The following is a 7,914-nucleotide window of genomic DNA, read 5'->3' as shown; positions in this document are numbered from 1 at the left end:
ACGCTGTTCGAGTCTATCATCAGCTCTGCCAGTCCTTTGATATATCTCATTGTTGGGTGTTGGAAGAAGCCAAAAATGAAGATATCCTGGGCATTTCTTGGAACAGCTTTATCAGACAACAGCCGTGATTGTAAAATCAAACCCAAACTGAAAAAATCAACAACTGCATGCATAGAAGAAAATGGACGTGCATTCTCTGCTGAAAAATAAATTCTTTACAAATATTGTATGCACTGTTACTGACTTCTAGTGTATGACTGTGTATTCTGTGCGTTGCCCCCGTAACATACCAAGCCCTCATTCTTGGCAATGAGCAGAGATAAGGAGATCAGCTGGTACAAATTCAAAGCGCTCCAGCCAAACTTCATGCAGGAGGCAAAGGTGACCAACCTGTAAAGCGGACGGGTATTTTATCTTGCAAAAGAAAGTCTTCCATCAGAAGGTGATCTAGTTCAGGATGGTTTTTTAAAAAGAACCGCAAGAAGCAAAAACAGAGACCTCAAATTGCTCCTCAACAACAAGAGCAGGATAGTAAATGGGGCAGGTGAACAAATCACCTTGGTATGGTATTCTCAGCATGAAAATTATATTGTGCAGGCGTATAAAACATATATGTAATATATAGCTACATGCATATTTCATGCCAATTTGTACTGTTCTTTGGGAACGGAGGGGGCAATGCCTATGCAGTCATCAGCTGAGCCACCACAGAATGAACCAGGGACCTCTTAAGAGTTGATCATTCAATGAAAATTCTACAGAAGAGAAAGTTTAGGCAGTACCCCTAATGCCAAAATACAGGGAGTCCTCGACTTACAACAGTTCACTTAGTGACCATTCAAAGTTACAATGTCACTGAAAAAAGTGACCGATGACCACTTTTCACACGTACGTCCATTGCAGCATGCCCCACAATCACGTGATCACAATTTGGATGCCGGGCAACTGGTTCACGTTTGTGACGGTTGCAGGGTTCCAGGCTCACGTGACCACCTTTTGCGATTTTTCTGACAAGCAAAGCCAATAGGGAAGCCAGATTCACTTAACAACCTTGTCACTAACTTAACAACTGCAGTGATTCACTTAGCAATTATGGCAAGAAAGGTCATAAGATGGGGCAAAATTCACTTAACAACTTTCTCACTTAGCAGCAGAAATTTTGGGCTCAATTGTGGTCGAAAGTTGAGGGCTACCTGTATTAGAAGCACATAAAAATGAGGATTCAGAGATGCTCATTTTTATTTTTATTTTTAAAAAAGAACTCTAGCTAAGTACTCTGCTGTAAAAGTACAAATTGAATGATGATCATTTGAAAGCAGCATCCAGGGTCTCTGGGATTCCCAATCATTTTGGGCTAGTGTCAAAAGCCATCATCTGGAATCTTACTTTGTTGTAGGTCCATTCGGAAAAAAAGGGGACTTGCCCATTCAAAAAATGACTATCCTTGTAAACATGTTTCTTTGAAAAACAGAAGGCAAACTACAAGCATTCAAGAGCAAGGCAAAAGTATTTCCGAGTTCAAAATGTTAAGTGGAACCCAGTCTTCTACTCCAGGAGCCATTTCACAAAAGTTGTCCTGGTAAGCTTGAGAGATAAATAACTGGTCAAGAATGATAGGTGGGATCTGAACCTCACGTTTCAAAGCGCAGATTTGTTTCTATGAAACGTAACAGAATCTTTAAAAAAACTGATAATTATTGGCTTCCGGCACAGCATGGAGGTAAGGATCACCCATGCTTGATTCCTTACAGGCGCTCCTTGAGAAGAAAGCACAAAACAGCATTCCTCAATGGGTTTGAGAGAGAAGGCAAGCTGACAATTTTATTTTCAAATGATAGATATTCTATGGAGCCTAAAAGCATTCTTGGAAATAGAATGGAAATAGTCTTGGAAATTTTATGCATATATTTGCTTACGGTATGTTCGTTTTTCTCAGGTTTGGGATGGGGTATTTGTCCTCATCAGAAGGAAACAAATAAAGGAGCATAAACTTATTTATTTATTTATTTATTTGTTTGTTTTTATAAACCACCCTTCTCCCGAGGGACTCGGGGCGGTGTACAGAGTAAGATAGGCAACATAATGAAACAGTATTGAAAAAACATTGCAATCTATGATGATACTATTTAGCAATTCAAATGGAATAAAATTCAGTAGGTAGCTACATGGACGAGGGCACTATAATTAACTACTGTGCTTTGGAGCGTCAAGAAAATCTGCCATGGTTTTCAATTGGATCAAAATGGGAAAAATTGATTCACCTGTGGGGCAGACAACCCGTAGTGATTATAAATCATATAAATCACTATCATTTCTCATTAAAAGGTGCAAATGTAGAAAGATAACCCAGAAAGCTTCGTGTATTGGGAGAAATTGCATATAAAACAATGCACATTAAAATAAATTCTAATTAGAAGAAAAATGGAGTAATATATACAATCCAACAATACTAAAATGAGACTACTCCACGGATTCCAAGCTATAATTTAATACTACATACTAATTTATTTGTGATTTCTTTCCAGTTATCTCTGGTTTCTGAGCTGCCAGAGAAGATGCCCCTTAAAAATGATAAACATAAGTCATGGTGGGCCTGCCTCTTTTACTTTATAGATCACCTATTCCTATTGGGAAATTAAGATGGACTCTGTCCTCAAACCAAGACAAAATTCACAATGAAACAGATTCAGGATGATACTCTTTTTGAGCACAATTAAACTATGGTTAACAGTTGCTGTGAGGTCATGGGATTCTCATTCTGTTGCTTGGTCCATACATCATCATAGGCACCTGGTCATAGAATTAGATGTTTATGATGAACCAGAAACTTGATCAAAGACAGTTGAAAAAATATGGGGTCATAACCACGGTAGCATTTACTTTTCTATCTAATTTGATAGACAAATTTATTAACTACAAGAAGTGTCTATTTAAGAGGCATTCTAGGGATTTGTGAACATAATCTTGTATAATGTATTCTGTAATTTGTAAGAATATTTAACCAGTGATCACACCGTTAAAGAGATCACAGCACCAAAAGAATAGTCCTTATAATAGCTGGAAGGAAGTTTGGAACTGAGGCAAATGAAAATCATCTTTTCTCTTCTGTGTTTTCTCCAGAAATAAGGTTAATGTGTTGACCTCACCTGTCTTTCTTAACCTGTTTGCTATTGGCTTCAGAGAGGCAGAGTTAGAGTTTGATCTGCAGGTGACTGGATAAGTAGTCTCTTCAAGTAGATACTGATAAGCTCCAATACAAGTTATTTTACATAATCAGTATCTTAATAGGTGACTGTGGACAGTTCCAGCATAGACAGTGTAAGAATGGAGACCCTGTAGTCCTTCCAATGTTGCTAAACTACATCTCCCAGCATCCCTTCCCTTTGCTGATACTGCCAGTTAATAATACCTAAAGGATTACTGGTTACTTACCTTATCAGTAATTAAAGAGGTATCTAGAACCATTTCAATTACTATCAGGCCCCAGTCCAGCACAGAAATTGTTATGAGCAATCTGATCTCTAGAATCTGTAGCACCTGTTTGCTGATTGCCTTGTTCATGTGGGAATCATTGGGCATAAAACCTTTAACATTTAGGCACAAATCTAGATATTGTATTTAGAATGCAGCACTGGTTCACATAGTATTATTGTATACTGAAGTGGCCACTTATGAAAAGGCGTCCTTGCATGTTGTAATTTTGTTCTGGAAAAGCCATTTTACTAAGAAAAAGACTTTAACACACATTTGTTGATTTAGATAAAACGTGTTACAAAATAGACTTGATCCCGTTCACTTCTAATTATAGTAAAAATGATTTCTATATTTGATCAATCATCTCATCACCAGGCAAACAATTTGGAGGATTATGTAGAAATTTGGATAAATAAATAATCAATTTAAATTCCCTTTCCCTATTGTTAGGTGAACGAAGAAATAGTAATAATCATGTAACATGACACAATAGTTCTGGTTTAGCGATTGCCTCAGAGAGTGACCGTTTGTATTTACAACGATGATGAAAATGTTTATGGCCAATCCTCACATTTATGACTTTTCAGGTCAAAGCAAAGCTGAAGTAAGATTGTAAGAACAGTTGCATTTTCATTCAGCTCAGCAACCAAAATTGCCAATTCCACTTGTGGTTGTTTATTGAAGATTGCTTGTAGTTTTGTGTAACATGTGAAAAAAATATGGTTTGCGGATTTTCTTTTTGCAAATATTTATTTTATTTATTAGATTTATATACCGCCCTTCTCCCGAGGGACTCAGGGCGGTGTACAGGGCAATTAAAATATGACATACAAAAGTTAAAAATAGATTAAATTAAATTTAGCCCCAAACAAAATAAATTAAATTATGGAATTGAAAACCCCAATCCCTCAGTCCAGGCCGGCAAGCTCGAATAACCAGGTTTTCAGGTCACGGCGAAAAGAGCAAAGGTCGGGAGCCATCCGGAGCTCCACAGGCAGCTGATTCCAGAGGGCAGGCGCGCCCACAGAGAATGCTCTCCCCCTGGGGGCTGCCAGCCGGCACTCCCTGACCGACGGCACCCTGAGGAGACCCTCTCTGTGGGAGCGCACGGGGCGATGGGAAGTTGACGCCGGCAGCAGGTGCTCCCGTAAATAATCCAGACCCATGCCAATTAGGGTTTTATAGGTCATCACCAGCACCAGCAATAGCACTAGCAATAGCACTTAGACTTATATACCTCTTCACAGTACTTTCCAACCCTTCCTAAGCGGTTTACAGAGCCAGCCTATTGCCACCAACAATCTGGGTCTTCATTTTAACTGATCTTGGAAGGATGGAAGGCTGAGTCAACCTTGAGCCAGGGAGAATCGAACTGCCAAACTGCTGGCAGCTGGCAGTCAGCAGAAGTAGCCTGCAGTACTGCATTCTAAGCACTGTGCCACCACAGCTCAATGCAAAATCCCATTAGATATCTTATTTTTTTTTATTTTATTTTAATCCCATTTATATCCCGCCCTTCTCCGAAGACTCAGGGCGGCTTACAATTTAAAGCACAAATCAATGTGCTTAGCAATAAATCTGCGTGAACAGAGCCCATAACATAATGACAAGAAACTGTGTTTGCTTTTGACAGGTTGAGAAGAATTTCAAAACATGTGAACAGTGTTGTGTCGGAACAGATTAGCAATATTCCATATATGCTGACCCAGCGAATGAAAATGAGACTGAAGTGGCACAGAAAGCACAGCACACTGACATAAGCAATGATCCTCATTGCTATTCCCATCACTATTTTGGGAATATTTGGAAACCTAGTGGTTATTTTTTTTCTTTCCTTTAAAATTAAGAAGACCAGGTTTACCGTATATGTCCTAAATATAAGTATTGCCGATCTTGGTATTCTAATCTATCTATATGTTTATTTTATGCTATTTTTAAAACCAAGTCTTGTCAATGCATCTGTGTCCTATATAATAGAACTGATATACGGAATTGGATACAATTCCAGCTTCTATATTCTAACAGCTCTCTGCTTTGAAAGGTATTTAGCTGTTTTTTTCTTTACCTGGTATCAATGTCATCGGCCAGAGCATATTTCATTTTTTCTCGTGAGCACATTGTGGGTATTTTCTGGCCTAGTATCGCTCTTGGAATACTTCGCTTGCTATCCAAGGTTCTACATATATTTGGATGAAAATACTTTACAGTGCAGAATCATAAACCTATTTCAAATATTTCTTGAGTTCCTGATCTTTATTCCCATCATGGTCTTTTGCACCTTGGCTATTTTTATCCGAAGGCAGAAAAAACCCCAGCAAACTCCCCCAGCAACACTTGATATCTCTATTACGGCTACTGTTGTTCTTTTTCTTGTATTTGATGTATCGGTTAAAATTTTTAATTTTATTGAATTTTGGTTTGATGCAGTACACGTACCAACATTTTCAGTGGCGGTATTATTTGACGCCATAAGCAGTAGTGTCAACCCGTATGTGTATTTTATTATTGGAGGCTTTCTGAGAAGAAGCTTTGATCCTCTTGACGTTTTTCTTGAGAGAGCTTTGAAAGATGAAGGAACTGTGGTGGAAGGAACATAAATGCAGCAAGAACAGTTTTCCAAATGAGCCAAAGAAATACCCATAGAAGAATACACGACTGACTTACAATTCCAGTTCCAAAACAGTTCATTTATTATATATCACCCAGGTCCATTAATTAAATCAGCCAAATGCTTTATTTGGCTCACAACCCCTTGTCTATTTCTGCCATACAAAAAATCAGTATAAAGAGGTTGGTGGCCAGGAAAGAGAGGTTCCTCTGAGGAAAGAATTTTAATTTTACAAAGATTTTGTTGTGCTTATGAACCGTAAGACCAAGAGCCCTAAAGAAAGGAAGGACAAGCAACTGTAGACTGCCTCTACACATGGAAGATTGGAAGGAAGGAACAGAGGAAGGAGAAGAGAAAGCTGTGAAGTCAAAGGAAGCCAAAAGGAGTGGAAAGAAAAAAAAATCTACAGATGGAAATATACTGGCATTTGTATATCCCTAAAGACTGACAGAGGTTTATGTTCACAGTATTTAACCCTCATTTCCTTCTGGAAGATTCTGATAGGTACGAAGTGATGTATCTTGACTCTGAGTTACCTACATTGAGAAAGCACAATTGTTTATCTTTAGAATACAATGTACTGCTTTAAAGGACTTTAACCTAATTAGAACACATGGGACAGGTTTTCCCAAAGGGGAAAAAAATCTCCAAACTTTTTGGATTTTGTATGTTAATGTCATAAACTTTTTATTTGAAATTTTATACCTAGGATGACATTGTACTGAAAGGTTCTGATGATGTAAACTTAAAAAAAACACAAAATAGTAGAAATTTGCCAAATAAAAGGATAAAACCAGCAAATGATAACCAATGCAGTGCCTATTTTTTTTTAAAAAAAGAAGCATAAAAATTAACTGGTAGAATTAAAAACAATTCTTCACCTGACAGGAAAAAAATCTAAAGAAAAAAAATCTGGTATTGGGTAATTATTTCTGGAAAGACTGAAGGAGACAGAATACTCAAATACTTCACAAGACAGTTTAATGATGTAACCCAAATGAGGGCAGTACCTTTCATCTCTGCCATTTTACTAAAACAAGCGGGGGGAGGAGATTCTACCATAAAGATGAAAGAAACAGGAGTAGGAATGTCTGCAAGGGGTCGTGGTAATTAATGAAGTTAAAATGGCAGTTGTGACCATGTAACTGAAGCCCCACCCCTTTTTGACATGTGTTGTAACAACCATAAAGGGGAAATAGATTGCACGATTGTAGTTGCTATCTTGATATTTTTTGACTTTCACTTACAAGTGGCTAGATGAAGGTAAAAATATTTGGAGAACTTGTTGCACTTCTTCCTTTTAAAAGGTGTTCCTCAGATGCCATGTTCAATTATCGTGAAACTGGATACTGTGACATTGTTTGATGGATTTATAGGGCCAACCAAATCCAACAGGCCACTTGTGAAAAGTTATGAAGACATCAGACAGCTTCACGTAAGTTATTTCGCTTTAAAGGCAAAAAAAAGGCTACTTCAATCCTTACCCAGAAGCTGACAGCCCAGGTTCGAGACCCAAGCACCAACAACGGGATGAGCTCCAGTTACTGGCTCCAGTTTCTGCCTACCTAGGAGTTTGAAAGCATGCAAATGCAAGGAGATAGATATCATTTTGGTGGGAAGATTAACACAGTGTTCTGTGTGCTTCAGCATATAGTCATGCTGGCCACATGACCAAAAGTGATGAAGAAATGAGGCTTAGCCAAACTGCATGCCCATTTAGGCCACATTACAACTATGAAGTTAGATGGATCTTTCAGCTCTCAGCTACTTGAATCACCAGCCAACTGCAAAAACCTCAGTTCCCGCAGTCTACCTAGGAGGAGTTGCTGTCC

This window comes from Vipera berus (assembly GCF_964194415.1).
Source record: "Vipera berus genome assembly, chromosome: 1".
Classification (NCBI taxonomy): domain Eukaryota; kingdom Metazoa; phylum Chordata; class Lepidosauria; order Squamata; family Viperidae; genus Vipera; species Vipera berus.
Note: the sequence above shows the minus strand (reverse complement) of the source record.